Source organism: Canis aureus, chromosome 28, assembly GCF_053574225.1.
Source record: "Canis aureus isolate CA01 chromosome 28, VMU_Caureus_v.1.0, whole genome shotgun sequence".
In the NCBI taxonomy this organism is placed as follows: domain Eukaryota; kingdom Metazoa; phylum Chordata; class Mammalia; order Carnivora; family Canidae; genus Canis; species Canis aureus.
The window spans coordinates 10635073-10661504 of NC_135638.1; the positions used below are offsets into that span (position 1 = coordinate 10635073).

Genomic DNA, 26432 nt, shown 5'->3' on the forward strand with positions numbered 1-26432 from the left:
TTTAATGTGCACCCTTGGAATCTGAGACTGCCTTCTCATCACTAATGAAAACTTACCTTAACATGCCTGCAGGAGTCCACCTCCACAGGTGCCCACCTCTACAGATGAAATTCATGCTGAAATGTCTGATCAGAGGCCAAAATAATCTTCCCCAGGATTAAATGGCTCAGTTAAATCTCTCTCTCTTTTAAAGCATTTAAAATCATCTGTGGTTCTGACTCTGAACTGGGGCATTAAAAAGACAACTCTGAAGAGTACCAGTTGGGTGCTATTATTTAGCTAGATGTTTTGTCATGGACTGTTCAATTTAATACCATTAAATAATATCCCTTCCCAAATTACAGATGAGGAAACTAAGTGCAAAAAGATTAAGCATCTTGCATTAGGCCCTCAACATTTTTCAGGTTTTTAATTCAAATTCAAAAAACTAGAAGACATTTTTTCAGTCTTTCCCTAGCTTTCTTGCCTAAAATTTTTAACACCACCCACCCCTAAGGATTCTTATCCTCTTTCACTGTTTAGTGATTATCTCTATAATATATTTTGCTTATGTATCTTATCTCTTGTCTATCTTTCTCTACAGGATATTGAGTGCATGATATCAGACATTATGACTATCATCTGAGCCCTGGAAGAGTGTCTAGCACAGAGTAGATGCCTAATAAACATTCCTAATGAATGGAGGAGTAAATGAATGAATATCTAGTCAGTGTTGCAACTAGGACTTGAATCTAGGATTCTTTAAGTGCTCTTCCTATTGCCACAAGCTATGACACTTCAATCCTGTATGAAACAAAAATACCTCCAATATCTCATTAACTTAAGCCATACAAGGAACAAAGTTTTTTCTTGAAACTTTTTCTGAACTAACTAGAACAAGGAAGCATTTAAAGTGTTCCTCTGTGACCACTCATTTTTCTAATCTTCAATATATTTCTGCTAAATGGCTTCTATGTACTAGGTGCATGTTAGGAAATGCTCCCTCTCTTTTCTGCCTTTAGTATATATGTGAATGTGTCACTGTATAAAATATCTGAAACTCTGACAAGTCTCTATACTGTCTTCTTGCAGGCAAGAGATCCACAGCTCAATGGTGAGGATTTAATGGAGTATAGTTATGAAAAAGGTTCCTTCACTTATCTTTTTTTTCAGATGCTCTCAGGTGCTCATGATGAGAGTTCATTTAACCTAATGAACTAAAAGGCAAAGTAAGAGAGAAAAATATTTTCTTTGCAGTGACTAATTAGAAGCAAAGACATAAGAAAAAAGAAACAAACACAAGAAGACACATTTTACAAGCTTCATTAGGTTACTTTAAAGGCAACCTACAGAATGGGAGAAGATACTTGCAAATGACATATGAGATAAAGAGCTAGTATCCAAGATCTATAAAGAATTTACCAAACTCAACACCCCAAAAAACAAATAATCCAGTCAAAAAATGGGCAGAAGACACGAACAGACATTTCTGCAAAGAAGACCTACAAATGGCCAACAGACACATGAAAAAATGTTCAACATCACTTGACATCAGGGAAATAGAAATCAAAACCACAGAGAGATACGACTTTACACTGGTGAGCATGACTAAAATTGACAAGACAGGAAACAACAAATGTTGGCCAGGATGTGGAAAAAGGGGAACCTCTCACACTGTTGGGAATGCAACCTGATGCAGCCACTCTGGAAAACGATATGGAGGTTCCTCAAGAAGTTAAAAATGGAGCTACCCTATGACCCAGCAATAGCACTACTGGGTATTTACCTCAAAGATATAGATGTAGTAAAACGAAGGAGCATCTGCACCCCAATGTTCATAGCAGCAGTGCCTACAAAAGCCAAACTATGGAAGTAGCCGAGACATCCTTTTACAGATAAATGGATAAAAAAGATGTGATATATATATCATATATATATATATATATATATATATATATATATATATCACAGCCATAAGAAGGGATGAATATCTACCATTTATACTGACGTGGATGGAACTGGAGAGTATTATGCTAAGTGAAAAGACTCAATTGGAGAAAGACAATTATTATACTGTTTCACTCATATGCAGAATATTAGAAATAGTGCAGAGGACCATGAAGGAAGGGAGAAAAAAACTGAATGGGAAAAAAATCAGAGAAGGAGACAACTCATAAGACTCTCTTAATTCTGTGAAAGAATGTGAAGGTTGCTGAAGGGGAGGTGAGTGGGAGGGATGGGGTAGCTGGGTGATGGGCATTAAGGAGGGCACTTGATGTGATGAGCACTGAGTGTTATATGAAACTGATGCATCACAGAAAACTATATCTGAAACTAGTGATCAGTTATATGTTGGCTAATTGAATTTAATTTAAAAAATTAAAAGGGCAAAAGATTCCACAAAGTCAAAGTAATATAAACAGCAATATGATTTTTTTGAATTCTTAAAAAAATAAACCCATTCCCTTACCCAGTTTATTTCCAGCAAGAGTGCTGCAGAATTTATTTCTTTATGGATAAAAGGGAAGAACATACCCTTTGCTAAGGAGACGGTGTCATATGGTAAAGAAGATTTTATCCTAGTGTCAGTTATCAGGGAATGGGGATCAGAGGCAAATACTCTGATAGAAAAAAGGCAGCCAGAAGAAAAGACTTAACCTCCTTCAAGGGTCCAGTAGATCTTGTGGAAAATATACCTACACTTCACTTGGATGGAGGTCTGGATTTAGGAAGAGGAGTAGTGAGGACAGGAGATCTTTATTCTATAAATCAGATCATCTACATGCCTAGACAGCCTTGGGGAATTAGCTGTGCCTCAGTATCTTCATCTTTAAAGTAGGATTAATGACAGCACATCTAGTTCTCAGGGTTGTTAAGGAATTAATAATTTAATATATGTAAAACACTTACAACAGTTTCAGCACATCCTGCACTGTGTAATGTCAGTAATACAGTTTTTAGTAGTATTTATTTCATCGCTTCCTCTTTGCTAGAAATAAATCTTTGGTTTATTGTCCCAATTGTATTTACTTTATTTTTAAAAGACATAAAAGGTAGAAGATAAAGATTACCTATTTGTTGTGAATTCCATACTAAAAGGGTCCAGTACTTCCTTAGAAGTGTGCATGGGATGACAGTGGAAATGTATGTGAGGTTAAAGGGAAAGGTGACTATGAGATAAGTTGTGTCCACCCAACCCTATCCTGCTCACATACTAGATTATTTTACCAATACAAAATTGGATATTCTGGTTTGTTGTTTTGTTATGGATGAAATTCATAAAACTCTTTGTGAATACCGGCACTACACTGTGCAAAGAACACAAGGTATGGAAACAAATTTGGATTTGAACACTACCCACCCCCATAATCCTTAGGCAGGACAATTCATTCCTTTCCTCTGACCTCTTATTCTACTCTTTCCCCCAAATCCATATCCATATCAATGGTCCACTCCAGCCCCCTTCATTTCTATTTTTCAAACATGCCAAACATGCTCACACTTCAGAACCTTTGTGCTGTTTTCTCTGCCTGGAATATTTCTCTCCCCAAATCCCCATAAATAACTTCCTAATCTCCTTCAAGTCTTTGTTTAATATAGCTTTCTCATTAAAATCTCCTATGCTGACCCCATTTCAGATCTTGAAGTTCTATGGGTTTGGAAGACAATAGTTGCTGCTCAGGTTTAAATCTCCCTACTTCCCCTCCCCTCGAAATGTGTAAAATCCACAAGGAAAGCAAATAAAAGCACATATTATCCACACTCTCAGCAGCAGTAGGAACCAGAAAATGCAATAATCTTTCCACTGTTTGTAAGTAAAAGAAAAGACATTCCAATAGCGTTTTCGCCGCTTTCCCTGCAAGCACATGGGTGCAGAGATGAAGACAGAGGAACTTTAAAGGACTCAGTTAAGAAGAGTAGAGGAGTGAAGATGTCTGAGATAAAACACAAATGAAACCATCAGTAAAGACAGAATGTTCAATACCAAATGCCAAAATACTGAATGAACACAGGTCAGCACTTGGAGGTTCCTAGCACTGGGCTATGGAAAAGTGAGTGACAGTAGAAGTGGCAACTTCAGGGGGGTCATAGCTTCTGGGGGGACAGGAGGAGATAAATTAAGATGAAGAAGCATAACTTGTATATACAGACATGCAGGAAAAGGAGGACACAAGTACTGAAAGTTAAAGAAATGAAAGAAAAATACCCACCATCTCTCCACTCACCACACTGCCATCAAAAACATGATTCATAAAAGAAGCTGCACAGATTAGGGCAGAACTAGAACAAGTGGGCACTTTTATAGATGAAGGATACAGGAATACAAAAGAGCAGACTTTCCCCATACAAAACTATTGTGAAAAATCAGTAAAAGTGAGTCAAAGTATTTCAGCTGATGAAAATTCTCCCCACAAAACCAAAAAACAAGATAATTGTGACACAATATACCAAACTGAATTAAATATCCTCAAACACCACTTTGGAAATGATTTTAAGATATTTAGAATTGGAATTATAAAAACGGAGAGCAAAATGAATAAAAAGATGAAGAAATAAAATGAGAATTAACTGAACCCAAAAAAGAAATAGAAGAAATAGTAAATATCACAAAGGAAGCCTAAATCACATGATGTCCAAGAGAGAATGGATCCTAATGAAAATTTATCAAAGGCCTTGATGAAATAATGAAAATGATATAAAAAAGGAAAATGCAAAGGGTCAGAAAGTGAAAGAGATGGGAAGCAAAGGATGTCCAACATTTGTATATCTGGTGTCCTTGACTATGAAAATTGAAACCATGGAACTGAACTCATATTGAAAACCATAATCTAAGAAAACTCACCAGAAAATACAGTAAAACCTGAATCTGCATATTGAAAGGGCCAAATAAGTATCAAGAAAAACTGAACTAAAACAAGCAACTCCACGATATATCTTGGTAAAAACTATTAGACTTTAAAGAAAAATACAACATCCTCAGTACTGCCAGGTAAAGAGATGACAAAGTACAAAGGCATGAGAAGTAGACAGGCAATCAGATTTCTCTAAAATGAAATATAAAGCAAGAGAATATGAAGTGGCATTTTCAGGAAACAAAGAAATCCCGACAACAGCTAAATTCTTTTAGTGTCAAAGCAATAAAAAAACAATTTTGAATGTTCAAAAACTCAGAGAATACATATGCTCTTCTGAAGGAATCTACTAGAGGATGTAACTTCATCCAATCAAGTCTTGACTAGAGAAACATTTGCAAAAGCATTGATGATATTTCACGTTCTTAATTATAGGACTAAGACAAGATTTAGTTCTATAGACTTATAAAGTTTAGTTCTTTTTAAAAGATTTTATTTATTTATTTGAGAGAGTGAGAGAAAGACAGAATGAGCAGGGGGGGAGGAGCAGAGGGTGAGTGAGAAGCAGGCTGCCTGCTAAGCAGGGCTCAATCTCAGGACCTCGAGACATGACCAGAGCCAAAGGCAGATAATGAGCCAACTGAGCCAGGATCCCCTAGAACTTTGCTCTTAAACTCAAAATCTCAGTCATAGGTAGAAGAATAATATGTAAACATGATATGTTCTGATGAATAAAAGAAAAAAACACACAAATGAGGAGACAGTAAAGTAGGATCAGTTCATTGACTTTTGTATTGTACCTGTATTAGGTACGAGTCAAAAGATTAAAAAAAAAAAACTGACAAAAGAGATACTAAATGTTTTTTTTTTTAAAGAGTAAAAAGAGAATTAAGATCACCATGTATTTTTTTTTAATTTTTAAAAAGATTTTATTTATTTACTCATGAGAGACACAGGCAGAGGGAGAAGCAGGCTCCATGCAGGGAGCCCCATATGGGACTCAATCCCCGGACTCCAGGGTCATGCCCTGGGCCGAAGGCAGACACTTAACCGCTGAGCCACCCAAGTGTCCCTCACTATGTAAGTATTAAAACAAAGGTAGCTACCAGTACAAAGGTAGAAATCTTTATCAACTACAAAATACAGGTTAAGCAAATTAAAGAAAGAAACAATATCAAACAGAAAGGATACACAAAACAATGGGAAAACAGTAAACATTAGATAACGTAATATGTATAGTAACTACAACAAAAGATACTATGACAGAATTGAGACCCATCCTATCAGTCATGTCAATAAATTGCATTAGGGGGGATCACTGGGTGGATCAGTGGTTTAGCGCCTGCCTTTGGCCCAGGGCACGATCCTGGAGTCCCGGGATCGAGTCCTGCATCGGGCTCCGACGAGTAAACTTTATAGTGCTGAAATTCCCCTGCTATCACTCCGGCAATACAGATCTTCTTTACACTGACCTACTTTTTTCCTTTTTCCAAAGAATGTATGAATTTCTAATATGTAACTTACTCACTTATGTCTAGTAATAAGTGAGCAAACTTAAGACTAAAATGTCAGCCCATGAAAAAAAGAATTTTAGCTGTCTTTTTATTTGGTATATGCCAAATATTTAGAGTAAAGCCTAACACATAATAAATGCTCAATACATATTTGTTAAATGAATGAATAAATTTGATCAGTTTTTCTTACCTGTGAAATGGTAATAATAATGTCCTTGTGGGCCAGGTGTGAGAACATGCATATCTTCTAGCAATGAGTCACTTAACTCTTGCATACACGTAATAATAGCAATAATAATGATGATGATGATGACAGTTTCAAATCTAACTCCTGATGTCCTTAGATATTTGGGAATATTGGTTTGAAAAGAGAAAAACTAAAAAAAAAACTGATTTGATAGAGTTTTATCTAATTGTGGTTGTTTAGATCAAATGCCTGCAATTTGGTGCTCCAGATTTCTCTATGACATCCATTCCTCATTGTTAGAAACACTGTCATATTGAGCAGTAGTAAAATTTAAGAAATGCGTAATACTTCTTTGCTCAATAGTTCTAGTTTCCACGGCACACATCATACTTCTCTTCCTGCCTTTCACTTACCAACTCACCATAAATTAAAACAATGCATTAATACAAGAAAACACATGTGGAAAGCAACCATAAAATATATGAGTGACCAATGTTGAGCCATACAGTTCTCCTCTAGCCTCAATCATTTCTCCGTTTTCATTGTATCTAAGTCTGTGGAAGAATAAGTCCTTTACAACACTGCAGCATGTTTGGGTGTGTCAGTACATTTAGGATCCTCTGTAATGCGAATTAGTGATAACTAAAATACAAGAAGTGAAACAATACTTTGTCTCTCTCACATGAGAGAATCACAGACTCACAGAATTCTAGAACTTGAAGTATAGAAACCATTAATATTTTAATTAAATTTTACAGAACATATCCATAGCTCTATGTATATTTTGGGGGGTAAAGTAGTTTGATTAAATTCCTATTTTAATTTTCAGATATGACAGGAAACTCAAACTTCACGTGGATGGAGACAAGCAATAGCAGAATAGTTAGAAAGTCAGGATTCCTGCCATTCCATCTGGGTGAAAAGGTGAGAAATAAGCTGTGAGGATGTTTTTCTGCAAGGAACATAGATATTATCTTATCCTTAAATAGATTTGAAGATGCACTTCAATGCTGCTATCTATTTTTCCTGCTCCACACATTCTAAAAAATATATGCCACTCTGGGTGAAGGATTTTCTTTGTGCAAAAGAAACCAATCTAAAAAGTAAGTGTAGAATAGCCCTGTTTGTCAACAAGATCAATACCTGCAAAAGATCCAAGAATCAGTGGGTGGAAAAAGGAGAGGAACATTTCGGTGACAATGGGAGGAAGTGAGGTGCTATTCTTGTGGGAACAATATTCCATACGGGCCGGTCTGCTGGATGGAACACATGGTGATGCTGTGCTACCATAGAGCACCCAGCTGACAGAACCAAGATGTCACAAGGGGATAGTTCTTTTAGGGTTTATTCTGGATACTTTGACTCTTTAAAAAGAAATGTATTTTTTAACTTGTCCTACTTATATCTCTCAAAGGAAGGGTTCTTCCATGGTACTAAAAGCCACTTGGCTTGCACTTAGCAAACTACAGGAGAAACTTATGTTTCCACTTTGAATCTATATGATCTTGAAAGGAATCACTGATAAAGGTTATAATTCCAAATTTTAGGAGAGTACCTTGTAGAAATCTCGGAGCAAATATCAGAATGATCACTTTAGGCAGTACTGGTAAAAAGGAAGGTGTTTCTTTGGGGATGTGTGTAAAATTAAATTTTGGTAATACATGGCAGATAATCCTAATAAGCAAGAAAGAATCAGAGGTTCTTAAGAAGGTGGGTAATACTACATGGCTCTCAAATGGACTCCTGTTGGAAAAGTACACTCTACATTATAAAAAGAGGTCAAATAAACTGGGAAGAGTGGGATGGGGTGAAACAACTGGGAAGACAAGTGGTATCTGAGAGTCTCACGTCAGGAATAAGCAGAGGTTCATAAGTCAAAGTTAGTTTTAATTATGCTCAGAGTGAGAATGCCAATGATGCAATAAATCCACAGATCGAGTCATAAAGGCATCAAGCTAAACTGTTGAACTGCTGAGAGTGAGAAAGTCGTATTATCCAGGTTCTTTAAGTCTAAAACATTAAACTAAGACTAATAGGAGCTAAAATTATTGAATACCGGTATTTCAGGTATCATGCTAAGATCCTTAGGTTTAATAAGGTCCTTCCTCTATTTCTAGTACCATTTTCTTATATCTCCTAGATCTAAAAAAACCCAGTGACCCCCAAATTATTCATATCCAAGGACAAGTTAACATCATTTCACTTCATATGAAAAGGCCTACAGAGTTTTACGACCTCTAATTTAAAGCGCTCAACAGCATATGTAACTGCTACAAAGCTGAATGTAATGGGAGTTTCCACCAGAAGGGAGGTGATTATCCTATCGCTCTTAAAAGACTATACTCAGAAATGCCTAAAAAGAGATCGCTGTGCACACAGAGCATATCCTGATATAATTATCCAGAAAACAAAAGGCCTAAAATCTTTGTCATGAAAGGAATAGCTCTTCTATAAAAATAGTACTGAGAGGGCATGACAGCCACTATAAAAAATTAGAAAGGATGTAAAGCATAAGATAATTGGATTTATTTTATCTTCTCCCAGCATAGTATATCAATTAAATACTCTTTCAGGTTTTATTTTGTCTTCAGTAAATACAGATAATCATATAACATACTTCCTCAGAATTGCTTTGAGGATTCAATGAGAAAACATATATAAAGCACTGAGCACATTAACTCATTATAAATGTTCAACAAACACCACTCTCAGTAACAAGGACGTATACTTCAAAATGGCAGAAATCAGGAATCATGACTATTTCACATATTCTTATACCATCATTATCTGGAAAACAGCAGGTTCTCCCTAACTACTTGATTAGTAACTACTTGATCTGGACTTTCTAGCATCAAAAAAAATTATGAGTGTAATTTATACGGTTAAAACTTCAACTCAATAAGCGTAGTAGAATCGAGATAGAGAAACAAAGCAGTATACCATTTTCCTACCATCTGAGTATCAGCAGAACAAATTCATGAAAATTGTAGTGGTTATCAAATTTAGTATGTTGACCTCCCCCAGAGCCCTTGGGGTTCTCTTGTAAGTCTGTAACATACTGCTCTATGGTTTCCTTCCTACCTCTTTTTTTCTACCTCTTTCCAAATTTTTATTGAACCGTTCACACTGTTTAAACCTATTCCTAGGAGATTCCCTGTCTTCACGTTCTATTCACCCTATCTGGTGATGCCTGTATCAAATTCTGTGGCTTCCCCCATCATTTACATGCTAATAACTCTAAAAACTTCATCTCAAATTGACTCTTAGTTGGTGAACTCAATGTCTAATCAACTTATGTACTAACTATATAGTAGATAGTATGTGGTGTATACTAGAATATCAGGTTGACCATTATTAATCTAAAGCAAATATCTTCTAAGTACTGCTAAGCTCTTCTCAGAAGCCAGGCATATGGTAGCCTTCTTCTCATTTTATGGTGTAATGCCAATTTCAGGCTCAACAAAGAATACAATCTCAAATTAGACAGAAGACATTTTGGAATTAATCCTAAATATTGCTAACTTCCACTGTTCTTGCTGAATGCACAATTGAATTCTATGGTGTTTCAGCCAGCCTGGGTCTTGATGGCTGAATTTCTCCAATATATAGAATATTTCTTTTAATTATCTATGAAATCATAATCAGTGAAGTTTTATTTGCCTATAAAAAATCCTTTATAAAGAGTTAGAGGATTCTTATTTTGGTAAAGAGAGCTAACAAACAAATATGAGAGTGTTCTCAACTGTGATGATCCTCAGTTCCTGTGTAAACTCTGTGGGGTTCATTGTCTGTGGTCCTTTCCTGTTTCTATAACTATTTGTCATGATGATTGCATTCATCTTAGCTGATGCTGAATAATTTTATAGCTATCAAAGGACTGTTTGCTCAAGGCAAGCTCATCCTTGGTGATGTATATTTCTATCGAATGTGAGCCCTTTGGAGTCTATTGACATGGAAAGAGTTAGTTGCCCTCCCACTGAAAGGCCCAGCTTGCCATTCTTACTATTATTTATTTTATATCATCCCTTACTATTGACATTTTATAATGCTGTCATTGAGTGTTCTCGAAGTGGTTCTCACTCACTCCTAAGTATAATTTATGGTCCCTGGAACCTAGAAGGAACTAATGGTTGCCAGTGGAAACCAAATGACTAATATAATCCCTTAATTTAATTTTACTTCTTTCCTAAGTAAGTCAGTACACGCTGACCTGAGTGCTGAGCTTCGTATAGAGTAGTCATGGTCTTTATGAGAATTGTTTTCATTAGTATTTAGAGACTTTCCCTTTTCAAGTTCAAGCCATGTTTTTCATGGCAAAGGCTACTGGAAATATGACTACTAGAATAGGAAAATCTTTAGTGCATTTATTTGTTATTATTACCTATTATCATGGATGTCTTGTTTATTGTTGCATCCTCAGTGTCTTGCACATGGAAAGTGGTGGAAAATGTTGTGGTGAATGAATAAATGTACTGGGTACATGAGGGTGTGCTATGAGCCATGGAGAATATAAAACTGAGCACATGTAGTATTTGGGCTCCAGCAGCTCATGGTGTAATGGGGCAGACAAACATTTCATAAATAGCTATAAATATTTAAGAAATGACAAATACTGGGGAGTGACAGAGGGACAGATTTACTTAAATTGTGATATCTGAAAAGGCTTCCTGGAAGATACAGTGGTTCAGCTGGGTTTCCATTAATGCAGTAAGGCCTCTGAAAAGCAGATATGAAGAAGGGGAGAAATGGGGCAGACCGAGGATGTTGGTCAAAAGCATGGAGAAAGGAAGGATAAATGAAGAGGATATGTTTAGGGGCAACACATAAAATCTGTGTGATTATTGTGTATTATGTTATTTATATATGTACTCTCATTTCGCTTTGGAAACCACTCATAAAAAAAGATCTAATAATAAAAATTGCTAATCTAATCTATTTATTTTTTTTTAATTCTAGTTTAATATTAAAACTTGACATCTAGGCTGGATCGTCGTCTCAAATGCAATCTTTACAATTACCATGATGGCTATGACGACTAATTAATGAGGTATATTTTGTTTGGTAGAAACTGTGCTAAGCTATTGGCATTCATTATGTCATTTGATCATTAGTCAATCCTCCATAGAATTCTGTTTTGAAGACAAGGCTTAAAGTAGTTAAGTAACTTGCCCCAAATCCAAACAATTGTAAATGGGGGCAAGATCCAAACAAAAAGACTGACTAATTGCAGTCTTTGGCAGCTCTTTCTATACTGCCACGTGGCTCTGTATTAATAGTACAACAGCTGAGATGCACACATACTCACCTGCCCTCATTTGGAATAATATGACCAGTAAAGTTAGCATCTATGCAAAAATAAGCTATTTTGTCTTTATTTCTCAAACATCACTTGAAATTCAATCTTTAGTGTTGACTCATAGCTTGTTTTTATTTGTCATCGCTGTTGTTGTTGGTATTTTCTGGTTTTAAATACACATGATGTGTTACTATCCTCCCTTATCTTAAAAGAAAAAAAATTTTACCAAAAAATTTTATCTATGAAATTAATTAAGGCTTTGTTTTGTAAAGTTACTGTATTTCAAATATCATGTACATTTTAAAATATGATTTTTATTGAAACAGTTATCTTTTGTATTTCAAATTGTGCAACTAAAAATAAAGACCCAGGGGAAAACAAGGAAAGAAAGAAAGATGAAGTTTCTACTTTATATACCTGATAAGTAGTCATCACCCAACATCCAAACTCTAGGGGTGATCAGCTTGTGATTTACCTAGCTATGAACTTTACTTCTGTTGTTGTTATTTTATTTTAGGATTTTAATTATTTATTTGAAAGACAGACAGAGATAGTGACCAAGATAGCACAAGCAAGGAGGAAAGGGAGAAGCTGGCTCCCTAGTGAGGGGAGCTCAATGTGAGGCTTGATCCCAGGACCCCGGGATCATGACCTGAGCCAAAGGCAGGCCCTTAATCGACTGAGACACCCAAGCACCCTTGAACTTTACTTCTGAAAGAGGAGATTTTGAAGTAATACAGTTTATAGCATATGTCTAAAAAAGTGCATTAAATGGAGATTCACCCACGACCGAGTCTCTAGAATTCTAACCACCACAGTTAATATTCAGGAAAAAAAAAAGAAGCTCAATTCTATCAGTTGTAGTGAAGAAATTAATATATGCTATCTAAATCTATGGCTAAACTCTCCACAATTTTATGACCAGAAGAAGTGCAACCAATTTCAGTTACTATCATAAAAATTTGTGAGATAGATATTTAAATTGAAATCTATTCTATTTTGAATGGAAATGTGATACACATGGCATAAAGACATTACAGAGTTGTGCTCTGGAAATAGTATCATATTGAGTCAGTTACTTATTCAAGGCCACAGGAGTATGTGCAGTGGGAATTCAATGTCACTGAGACGAAAATACTGTATATTCCTCTGGGAAAAACTTTCCTTCATTCCTATTCAAAATAATGCTTGTTTGGAGATATTCATAAGGTTTTCCTCAAAACTATCTTCTAAATAGTTTCTGTGCAGTACTTTACAAAATAACAGCGTTTAACATTGCTTTCAGCCAGAATAAGACAAGGTCAGTACTATATTGGAATATACTAAATGTAAAGTTCATACAGAAGATAAAGAAAAGAGTAGATTGTGTGTCTATATATTATTATATATAATACACAAATTATATTATAAACGTATATAAATATGAATCCTACTGGATTTTCAGTAATCAAAAAAGAATATCGTTGGATTTTGTTAAAATGCAGAGATGTTATAAAGGCATTTATCAAATTTATCAACTTAGTGACACTATCAGTAAAAGAAATGGGGTGTGGGGTTTGTGATGTTATGCTGTCATGATCATCACTTTTCTTCTAGGATGTTCTAAAACCTTTTATGTCTTCTAGAATTTTGCTTGGGAATACTGTCAAGTTCATCAGTCTGTTGTTTACGCAGTGATTTTTATTGTAGTAAGAACATATAACATGAGATCTATCCTCAACACATTTTTAAGTGTACAATACCCAGTGGCTAACTATAAGCATAACACAGAACAGCAGATCTCTAGAGCTTAATCGTCTTGTATAACTGAAACTTTACCTCACTGAATAGAAAATTCCATTTTCTCCTTCCCCCAGGCCTTGGCAATAGCCATTCTACTCTCTATTTCAATGTGTTTGACTATTTTAAATTCTTCATCTAAGTAGATTTTTTTCAGTGTTTGACTTTCTGTGATTGACTTATTTCACTTAGCATAGTATCCTCCAGGTTCATACATGCTGTCATAAACACCAGGTGGGCCTTTTTAAGGCTGAATAATATTCCATTGTATGTGTATGCCAAATTTTCTTTATCAACTCATCCATCAATGGATATATAAGTTATTGCCACATGTTGACTATCATGAATAGTGCTGCAATCAATATGGGAATTCAAAGATCTCTTTGAAATCTGGATTTGACTTCTTTTGAATAAATACCCGGCAGTGGATCAGATGGTAGCTCTATTTTTAATTTTTTAAGGAATCTCCATATATTTTCCACAGCAGCTGCATCATTTTACATCACCAAAGATGGATAAGGGTTTCAATTTCTTCACATCCTCACCCACATTTGTTTGATAATACTCATCCTAATAGATGTAGGGTGGTATTTCACTGTGGCTTTAGTTTGCCATTTTCCTAATTAGTGATGTTGAGTACCTTTTCTTTAAAAGTTTATCTATTTATTTCAGAAAGAAAGAAAGAGAACATGAATGGGAGGGACAGAGGAAGAGAGAATGTCAAGCAGGTTTCCTGCTGAGCCTAGAGCTGGAGGTGGGGCTTAATCTCAGGACTCCGAGATCATGACCTGAGCTGAAACCAAGAGTTGAAAACTCAACCAACTGTGCCACCCAGGCACCCCCTTGAGTACCTTTTTATATACCTGTTGCCCATTTGTATGTCTTCTATGGAGATCTGCTTATTCAAGTCCTTTGTCCATTTGTGATCAGGTTATTTGTTTTTTGTTGTTGTTGTTATTGTTGTTAATTTGAAGGAATTCCTTATGTATTTTCCACACTTCTCCTTATCAGGTATATGATTTGCAAATATTTTCCCTGATTCTTTAGGTTGCCTCTTTGCTCTGTTGATTATTCCCTTTGCTAAAAAAGAATTTTAGAGTTAGTGTAGTCCTACTTGCTTATTTTTGCTATTCTTGCTTGTCTTACTGGTGTCATAGCCAAGAAATCATTACTAAGACCAATGTCATGAAATTCCTTATATTTTACAGTTTCAGGTCTTATGTTTAAGTCTTTGATCCGTTTTGAGTACCATTTTGTGTATGGTTTAAGATACGGACCCAAGGTCATTCTTTTGGATATCTAGTTTTCCCCACACTATTTGTTGAAGAGACTATTCTTTCCCAATTGTGTATTCTTGGAATCCTGCTGAAGATGAGTGGATCATATATGTGTGGGTTTATGTTTAGATTCTCTGTACTGTACCATTATTCTATGTCTGTCTTCCTGCAGTTACATTTCTATAACCTAACAAGACACTATCTAAAAAAGAAATTAAGAAAGTAATATTATTTATAAAATCCCATTTATAAAATGTCAAAAAAGAATAAAACATATAGGAATAAACTTGTGAAATAGTGAAAGGCTTATATACTGAAAACTACAAATCACTGATGAAAGAAATTAAAGAAGGCACAAATAAGGGGAAAGACATCCCATGTTCATGGACTGGAAGAGTTAATATTGTTAAAATGTCCATACTGCCCAAAACAATTTACAAATGCAGCGCAATCCCTATAAAATCCCAATGCCATTTTTTACAAAAATAGAAAAAAATCTGAAATTTATCTCAAGCCATAAAGAAACTCAAATAGCCAAAACAGTCCTGAGAAAGAAAGATTGTGTTCCCTATTCCAAAATATATTATAAAAGTATAGCAACTCAAACAGCATGCAATCAAGTTTCATTTGAGCTATTGATAATACAAACATTTATTCAAATAAACCTCCTCTCTTCATCTCCCAGGACTCCTATGATACTAATGTTATTACATTTTACTGAATCACTAAGTTCTCTAAGTCAATTTTTGTGGTCCACCTTTCTTTCCCTCTTCTTTTTGGCTTCATTATTTTCCATAATTTTATCTTCTATATCATTGGGTGTTCCTGTACTTTATCCATCCTCATTTTTATGACCTCCATTTGTGTTTGTATATAGGATGTACCATTTTTAATTTCAGCCTGACTAGATTTTAGTTCTTCTATCTCTGTAGTAAGAGATTCTCTAGTGTCTTTTATGTTTTTTTCAAGGCCACCTAGTATCCAAATAATCACCGTTTTAAATTCTAGTTCAGACATCTTACTTATGTCTGTACTGACTAAAACTCTGGCTGTGAATTCTACCTCATGTTCTCTCTTTTGGAGTGAATTACTCCATTTTGTCATTTTCCCCAGAAAAGAAAAGAAGAAAGAGAAAAATAAATAAATAATAACCCCCCCCCCAACAACAACAACAAAAAAACAAAGCAAAAAGCAAAGAAAACAAAAACCAAAAAGCCAAGAAAAACGAAAACACAAAACAAGAAAACCAAAAAAAAACCTAGATTCTGGGTGTGTTTTGGTCAGCTTGTTTTAAGAATCTAGATCCCAGAGACACTTGGGTGGCTCAGTGGTTGAATGTGTGCTTCAGCTCAGGGTGTGATCCTGAGGTCCCAGAGCAAGTCCCACACTAGGCTCCCTGCAGTGAGCCTGCTTCTCCCTCTGCCTATGCCTCTGCCTTCTCTCTGTGTCTGTCATGAATGAATGGATAAAATCTTTTTAAAAAAAAATCTAGATCCCAAAATATAAAATATAAAATAAAATAAGACAAAAATAAAAATAGAAAATATATACATAAATTAAAAATAGTAATAATAAATAATAAAAAAAGGAGTTGGAAAATATAAGAAAATAAATGAAAACATAAAAAAAGAAGTAAAGAATAAAAGTAAAAAGGAAGCTTAATTCTATTTCCCCTAGAGCTGAAGCTTTGCAGCACTCTATCATCAATAAATTTGATGCAGCTAGTTGTTGATGCTGGTCTTCCGGGGGAGAGGCCTGCTGTGGTGATTCTCAGGCTGACTTGTTTCAGTGGAAATGTTTCTTCGGGGGGTGAGGGGGGCTTGGTGTACGGGCTGTGGCCTCCACTAAGTGGCGATTTTTGCACCCTGAAGGTTTTCAGCACTGATGGAAGGATGAAAATGCTTCTGTCCTGCCTCTTCAGCCTCAGAGCTGAAAGTTCACACCCGCTACTAGTCTTCGTTGAGCCCTCACAGAAGAGCAGTCAATCACTTTCCTTGTTTCCCTGGTTTCGATCTGCACCCTGCATTCACTCTACTCCAGTTGTAGCTTTTTTTATCTAAGGTGCATGACTGAGTTTCAAAACTTCAAATTTCAAGGATGCCCCTGGGGTGGATCCACTCTGTTCCTCTAGGATAGAGGATGCCACACATGCCTGCTAGTCACAGAAAAACGGTCAAACAATCCCTCAGAGGATGGAAGTTTATAGCAGAAAGCACCAAGACCCACTGCTCTCAGCCGGCTTCCTGACTCTTATGCCTGGGAACAATGTAGCACCCTGGCACCACCCATTCTTCCTGAGACCCAGGGGATCCTCAGACCACCCTGCCATTCTTGGGATTTAGCCCCTCCTCACCATCTGAGCACCTCAACATCACAGAGGCCTTATATGAAAGACCCACAGCTAATATCATCCTCAATGCGGGAAAAGCAGAACCTTTTTCCTATGGTCAGGAACATACAGGGATGTCTGTCCACTCTCACCATTACTATTTAACAGGGGACTGGAAGTTTTATCCTCAGCAATCAGATGACAAAAAGAAATAAAAGGCATCCAACCTGGCAAGGAAGAAATCAACCTTTTACTACTTGCAGATTATAGGATTCCCTTTGTAGAAAACCCAAAAGACTCCATCTAAAAAAGTGTTAGAATTCATATATGAATACAGCAAAGTCATAGGATACAAAATCAATGTGTCGACATCTGTTGCATTTCTATACACGAGTAACAAAGCAGGCAAAATAAAAAATAAAAAAACAAAACAAAACAAAACCAAAGCATTGATCCCATTTGCAATTGAACCAAAACCAGTAACATACCTAGGAATAGATCTAACTAAAGAAATAAAAGTTCTATACTCTGAAAACTACAGAACACTTATGAAAAAAATTGAAGAGGGCACAAATAAATGGAAAAGCATTCCATACTAATGGATTGGAAGAACAAACATTGTTAAAATGTCTATACTATCCAAAGCAATTTACACATTTAATGCAATCTGTATCAAAATACCATCAGCATTTTTTATAGAGCTAGAACAACAATCCTATAATTGGCATGGAACCACAAAAGACTTTTAAGAGCCAAAGCAATTCTGAAAAAGAAAAACAAAACTGGAGGCATCACGATTCCAGATTTCAAGTTATATTGCAAAGCTGTAGTCATCAAGACGGTATGGTACTGGCACAAAAACAGACTCATAGATAATGGAACAGAATGCAGAACCCAGAAATGGACCCACAACTCTATGGTCAACTAGTCTTCAACAAAGTAGGAAAGAATATCTGATGGAAAAAAAGATGTCTTTTCAACAAATGGTATTGGGAAAACTGGCCAGCAACATTTAGAACAATGAAACTGAGCCACTTTCTTACACCATACACAAAAATAAATTCAAAATGGATGAAAGATCTAAATGTGAGACAAGAATCCATTAAAATCCTAGAGGAGAACACAGGCTGCAACCTCTTTGACCTTAGCCATAGCAACTTCTTACTAGACACATCACCATAGTCAAGGGAATCAAAAGAAAAAATGGACTATTGGGACCCCATCCAGATAAAAACCTTCTTCACAGCAAAGGAAACAATCAGCAAAAGTAAAAGGCATCCTACAGAATGGGAGAAGATATGTGCAAATGACATATCTGATAAAGGGTTAGTATCCAAAGTCTATATAGAATGTATCAAACTCAACACCCCAAAGCAAACAACCCAGTTAAAAAATGGGCGGAACACATGATTAGACATTTTTCAAAGAGGACAGCCAGATGGCTAATAGACACATGAAAAGATGTTCAACATCACTCCTCATGAGGGATATACAAATCAAAACCGCAATGACATACCACCTCACATCAAGATGGCTAAAAGTAACAATACAAGAAACAACAGGTGTTGGCGAGGATGTAGAGAAAGAGAAATCCTCTTGTTTGGTTGGTGGAAATGCAAACTGGTGCAGCTACTTGGACAACAGTATGGAGGTTCCTCAAAATGTCAAAAATAGAACTACCCTAGGATCCAACAATTGAAGTACCAAGTATTTACCCAAAGGATACAAAAATACAGGTTTAAGGGGGTACATGCACTGTGATGTTTATAGCAGCATTATCAACAATAGCTGAACTACGGAGAGAGTCCAAATGTCCATTGACTGATGGAAGAGCAGTTATATAAATTTGCAATGACATTTGCAATGACATAGATGGAACTAGAGTGTATTATACTAAGCGAAATAAGTCAGAGAACGACAAATACCATATGATCTCACTCATATGTGAATTTAAGAAAGAAAACAAATGAACATACAGGAAGGGGGGAAAGAAAAAAAAGGAGAGAGGGAACAAGCCATAAGGACTCTTAATGACAGAGAAGAAACTGAAGGTTGATGGAGAGAGGTGGATGGGGATGGGCTAGATGGGTGATGGGCATTAAGGAGGGCGCTTCTTATGATGAGCACTGGGTGTGGTATGTAAATGATGAATCATTGAATTCTACTCCAGAAACCAGTATTGCACTGTATGTTAACTACTTAAAATTCAAATTAAAACAAAACAAAACAAAACAGAAAAGCATTTATGTTTCAGTCTTCTAATTCTATTCCATACTCCTTGATTTTTTTTTTTTTTTTAGAAAGTCTAATTTGATGTGCAAGTTTTCCTCTCTACATCGTAAAATTTAATTCTTTGGAAATGCAGATGGATTTATTAAAATATTTACTAGTTTCTGATAATTGGAGTGCAGATTTAGTAACCCACACTTCTGTACCTCAGAAGTCCAGGAGAGCCAGTCTGGCTCCTCTGCTCCAGGTTTCACAGAGCTGAAATCAGGGTGTCAGCCCGGCCTAGGCTCAGGGGGCAAATCTGCTGCCAGGCTCATCCAGATTGACCAGTTGCCAGTAGTTGTAGGGCTGAGGTCCCATTCCTTGGGAACAGCTGTCACCTGGGGCCTCCTCACAGCTGCTTAAAACCTCCTGCATTCCTCATTTGCATCCTTTGTTGCTGGTTGCCTGCAAGCAGCAACAGTGCCTGGAGTCCTTCTCCCACTTCAGATGTCTCTGACCTCTCCTGCTATTATTATATCTGTGCTTCCTCCACTCCCAGAGAGTCTTCCTCTTTTAACGACTCATGGGCTCATGTAATTAGAGGGCACCCACGAGAATATTCTAGGGTAATCTCCGTACCTTAAGGTCTCTGACTTAAATTACATTGGCAAAAGCCCTTTGCCAGCAGTCACAGGAACTTATTCGCAGGTTCTGGAAACGAGGATGTAAACACCTCACGAGGGCACTTTCCCTATGACACCATCTATGAAAGGTATTTTGTAAACCCCCAAAATGTCCAGTTCCCCTGTAGCAATCCCTTGGTTTGGCCTGGAATAGATATTTTCTCAGTAACATAAAGTGGAAAATTGGAAGTATTCAAAAAATAAAGCATGCGAATCTTTTATAACTGGCTAATAATACTCAGATGTTAAAGATCCAAGCAGGTTGGTGACTACAAGCCCTTCAAACAGCAATGGTATCTCGTGTATCACATTTATGTTGATGGGTAAAGTTAACAAAGTAGACTTTAATGAAACTTGTAAGTTACATACTATTAAATAACAAGGAGAGCCTACTATTTTGGGTGAATTCTTTCATTAAATAGATTTTTCTTAAATTAAAAAAAAAACTCTGCTCTTACTGATGATTGCTACGTCTCATTTTTTATATTATAAAAATGTTGAGGTGAACATCCTTGTATGTTTATTTTCCTAGGATAGATGCCTGGAGACAGTTTCTGAGCCCAAGTATATGCATATTCTTGAAGTATTTTTTCCTACGCCCTCATAATTATTTTCTCTTTAATATTTTCCAATATGTAGGTAAAATACTGTCATTCATTTTTATTTCTATCCACTCAACATTTGTTGAGAATCTACTATCTAACAGGGTAAACAAAATAGATGAAAATTCCTACCTTCTGAGAGCCTACTCGCTAATAAAACATGACATACAATAGTAAAATAAATGTTACACGGTCTTAGAAGGTGATATGTGCTACAGAGAAAAATCAGAGAGGGGATTAAGAGGATTTGATTTTAATAACAGGCTAGATTCTTTCTGTAGTCACCTTTAATATATTATAATTCTGAGCCAAAGTCCTAGACACAATTAGATGCTCTGCTTTTTGCTGACTCAATCAGGAATTGAAGTAATTGAGATGTTTATAGTTGCAATTATTTTTTATATATATGCCAGTTACATGACGTCAGAAAATAATCTTCCATATTTCTTTTACGGCCACTCCACTGAAATGGGGTATTTCACCATTAGTATTTTTGGTTTTTCTCTCTATTTTTGCCAAATGTCCTTCATCTCTCCTTCAATCTGAGACTGTGTATTCTCATGCAAATTGCTAGGTATTTTTCCATGAGGCTTCTCTTTCTCCCCCTCTTCTCACTTGGGGTTTTCTTTGGCAGCACCCTAGCTAAATGATCCTCCCCATAGGCAGCTGTCTATCCCAACGCATTTGGCAATAAAATTTTATCATCTTGCTTGTCACTTTCCATGGTGATTCCTTCAGATTTTAACTGCCACGTGGGCTGATAAAAAAAAAAAGACACCCCTCCCAAAAAAGACATCTACTTACTCTTTTAGTGAATATTAATAATTACCTACTATGTAGGATTTAAATGCTTAGTGAGCAAAAGCCATTAGTCTACCTTCAAAGGCATTTATATTATAACTAGGGATGAAGACAAACAAATGCCAACAAATTAGGAAGTACTGTAAAGAAAATAATCATGTCTAGTGTTGATCACAGTGGGTACTCAGGAAGGCTGTTCTAAAGAGGTATTATTAAAATTGAAAGATGAGAAAGAGCCACGGGGAATGCATCCTAGTACATCCTGTGCTGGAAGGAAATACTCTGTGAGCTGAGAAGACACAAAGGCTGGTGGCTATAAAATAATGAGAAGAGGGAACAGTGACTTGAGATAAAGGAGAAAAGGTAAGTACCAATTAAACCCTATTAAGAGGTTGGCAGTTAAAGTTTTACTCTGTATTCAACAGCCATTGAAGGGTTTTACACAATAAGTGACATCATGTTTATTTATATTTTTGTAAGATTACTTTGAGGTTCTAGAGAATGGATTGAAAGATGGGGAAGAGAGAAAGACAAGGCTGATAGCACAGTCTGAACTCACAAATGACAGAGTGGATCAGCTGCTGGCAATGAAGACAGAAAGAAGTTAATTTAGTGGTTGTCTAATTTGAAACAGGATTGACAAGGTATGTTAAAGGATTGGAGAGGGTGTGGGTGTTCAAGAGAAAGGGGAATCAGGTTTCTGACTTGAACAAAGGAGAGGATGGATGACTGTGTCATGATTCAATCTTGGCTGTAATATTTGAGCTTAGAGAAGAGGTGTGAGCTAGAGAAATAAACTGGTACTTATCGGAATACAAAGTCAGAAGTGAAGGAGGCAGGGAAAAGGCACCAAGAAATGGGGACCTGAAGTGTAGCAGGAAACCTTCGAGAACACAGTGTTTCAGGAAGAAAGAAATAGTCTTGTGTATCAGCGAGAGACTCTGTGAGGGAAAATTAAAAATTGTCCACTGAGTTGTCACTCTGGCCAGTTGGTGAATTCAACAAGGCTTTTTTCCTCCCCCTGGATTGCAGGGAGAAGGATCTTAGGTGACAGGACAGGAATGAATGCATTACCACTGAGGAGGCTTCCTGGAATCAATGCCTTAGCACAAAGAGGTCACTAATGAGAGGGATATCAGAGACCTGAATTCTGAATAGAGAACTGGAAGAGTATCACAGGCTTAGGAGAGGGATCATTCCAAAAGAATTGTACCACCTATGAGAAAAAAAAATGGATCTTTGAACCGGAGAGAGGAATGCTAAATCTTCAGGTTTCAGAAGCCCTTTTTAGGTCATTCAAACCAGTCCAGAAATGACACGAACCACCCTTCTACTGCTGAAATAATTTAAAGGCTTTGTAACACACCTAGGACACCAAATTAAAGATATTTTGTTAAAGAACCAAGATATACCGCAGATAGTGTAAATACTTAAGGTGAAAGGAGGTAATGGTGCTAATTTCTGCTTTGTTCAGAATCTGTCAGGTGTTTACATTTTTCCCAGGAACATGGTCCTTCAGCATCCCATGAAATAGAGCCCATAAAAACACAGCAAACTGTAAGGTGCCCACCAATCTCAACAACTATAATATTAATTTATTCAAAAACATTATTAACCAGAGGTCAAAGGCTGATAAGCTCTGATAATATATATTAAAACTTGGCAGAAACACACACATAATAACTTGATAATATGTATACAATCATTCTACTTCAAATACATTCAAAACTTGATTCAGACTTTCAAAGTTTGTATTAAGTCAGTCATTGCCAGATAGTATTATCTTCTCAAGAAGTCATATATTTACGGTTTTTTAGTGTCTTTCAAGGAATCATTAAAATCATTATTCCTAAATTACTATTTTTCAGCGATCGCAAATTTCATCTGAAATCATCTGTGGCCGCTTATGAATACTTCTGGAAATTTCATTTTCCTTGTCAAACAGAACCTACATTTTTCAGTGGAATATTCTAGTAGTTTAAATGTCTTTAATACATCTAATATTGGATGAATCTTCTTGAAAGAAAAAAAAAAAAATCCGAATGAGGAAATGTGGGGAAAGGACTCCATCGTGTGGCCAGAAGCGAATAATACAACAGCAGTTGAGAATGAGAGTTTACTTTCTATGTTCTTTATTCAGACATTCGGAAGGTCACAGACTCACCATTCAGAGGGTAAAAGAAGGTAGACTTAGCGCAGTGTAGGCACATAGACTGAGCTGGTCGGTGGCACATTCTGGAATTCCCACATGCAGCTCTCTATGTCAGGATGCTCAACATTAACTTATTTTCTGCCCCTACGTGTTCTCTAACTTAAGTGAATGACAAAAATCCTTTCAAGAGTGCTTGTAACCTTTGATAACATGTTCTCATCTCACATTCTCTCCTTAATGCACTCAAGTGGAGAATTCTCTCCCCGTACCTTTCTAAAAGAATTACTGAGGTCAGTAATGATCTCAATATTAAGAGAATATATTTGAATTCTGCTTACTCTCTGTGACTTACCCCTGGGCAATAGAGAGACCTATGGAGTAAAATCATTTTCCCTTTTTTTTTTAAAGATTTTATTTACTTATTTGAGAAAGAGACAGCAAGAGAGAGCATGAGGGGGGTGTCATGCATGGGAGAAGCCAACTCCCTGCTGAGCAGGGAGCCCAACACAAGGACTGGATCCCAGGCCCCTGAGATCATGACCTGAGCTGAAGGCAGGTGCTTTAAAGGTTTCTTTTTTTAAAGATTTTATTTATTTATTCGTAGAGGCACACACACACACACACACAGAGAGAGAGAGAGAGAGAGAGAGAGAGAGAGGCAGAGACACAGGCAGAGGGAGAAGCAGGCTCCATGCAGGGACCCTGACGTGGGACTCGATCCCGGGTCTCCAGGATCACACCCTGGGCTGCTGGTGGCGTTAAACTGCTGAGCCACCGGGGCTGCCCTGAAAGCAGGTGCTTAATGGAACTGAGCCACCCAGGTACCCAAGTGCAATTTTTTTCAAAATACTAATTTGGGGATATCATGAAATGCAAGCGATGAGAATGCTTGAAGTGTGAGGAGGCAGTCCACAGACTCAAATAACGTGTAGGAACAGTTTACATAAAGAGTTTACTAAATTCTTCACCAAGATAAAAAATAATAGTAATTTAGGGATTTATTAATTTCATAAAACACCTATCCTCACCATCAAACTTCCTATACACAGCAAGAAATGCTTTTTAAAATCAAATATGGGTAAAAGTTACTATTACATGTGGTGAACTAGCTCAAAATAATGTTTCGTGCTTTTAAATAATACTATAATTTGGCATGTTCATTCTTTATCTAATAAACAATCTGTTGCCATTGAAGTTTTAACTGATAAATAAAAGAACAAATCTAACATCGTGTCATAGTTGAAGAATGGAACTGAACTAATATTTGAAGACAATAAAATGAAGGGCGAGTTCTTTTTTCAAAGCCACACTTAAATTTCTGTTAGAGCCATTACTGTTCTTATCATGTTTGTAAAAACTGTGCATATTGTAATTCACTTTTAGTTAGCCATAAGGAGCTTGAATTTTTAAGTGTATGTGATGTGTACTATATCTTTTTTTTAAAAAGATTTTATTTACTTATCCATGAGAGACACAGAGAGATGCAGAGAGAGAGGCAGAGACACAGGCAGAGGGAGAAGCAGGCTCCATGCAGGGAGCCCGATGTGGGACTCGCTCCCAGGTCTCCAGGGTCACGCCCTGAGCTGAAGGCAGCGCTAAACCACTGAGCCACCCGGGATGCCTGATGTATACTATATCTTAACATGAGCTATCCATTTAAAATTTTACATGACTATGTCAGAAAGCTGGAAAGAAGTGTCTAGCTAATTTTTGTTTTTCATAAGACTTCAAATCTTACACTAATAAATTTAGTCTTTTTCCACCCAGGAAATAACTTTAGGATATATATCTTATGACTTGAAACATGGACGTCTATTTTTTTTAACGATTTCTTTATTTATTTGAGAGAGAAAGAGAGAGCACATGAGTGGGAAGTGGGGCAGAGGGAGAGAAATCTTCAAGCAGACTCCTCACTGAGGGCAGAGCCCAAAGTGGGGCTTGATCTCATGACCCAGAAGATCATGGCCTGAACCAAAACCCAGAGTTGGAGCTCAACCAATCGAGCTACCCCAGGCACTCCATGGATGTCTACTTTTCAAACGAAAAAGTATTTCTGCTTCCTTTTCCCCCCAGTATTTTGTACACGGACTTTTCATGACCCACAGGACTTCACGTCGGGAGAATCTATATACCACATTGGGGTTTTGATCTTTGCCATAGGACAGTAAAGAAATTAGGGATTTATTTTACGACCTTTGAAAGGGATTTCTTGAGAAAAATTATATTAATACACATGAGCATATGACCTGACCCCTGGACACGTGAACTCTAAGGACACTCTCCATCTTCCCATGTTTGTTGCTGCCAATTTTTCTAGGAAATGACAACACACTCTGTGAAAATCAGCTCAGAGTTCAATGGACCCTATTAGGTTCTAAAACTTTCAAAGCCTGGAACATAGTCTGGCCCAATAAATACTAAATGTTCATGTCTGAGATTGAATTCTAGGCTCAAGAAAAATGATTCTTGGGAATTGTCTGACATTACCAATAAAGCAAACATTTCTATATTCCTCCTAGAATAAATTTTGAACAAGCCCTTCATGCTAAAATATAACTGAAATAAGGTTTCCCTTTCTCTCTCTAGGTGATTACCACCCACTGTTCTCTCTGCTTCGTGGCATCAAATACATCTTTCTCTTCATTCTTACAGCAGAAAAGCTCTAATTTTCACACATTACTACTTTTACCTTGAATTGTTCTCTCCAAATTCCATAATTGATGCAATAATATTAACTCACTGTGGCTTCTTCCGATTAACTCTATGCAT

General features: G+C 36.6%; 1 protein-coding gene across 16 annotated transcripts in view; it reads right to left on the reverse strand.

Annotated features, from left to right (window-relative positions):
• RALYL (RALY RNA binding protein like) overlaps positions 1 to 26432 on the reverse strand; it is a 707896-nt gene that overhangs the window by 252452 nt on the left and 429012 nt on the right. The gene's annotated exons all lie outside the window — the stretch shown is intronic.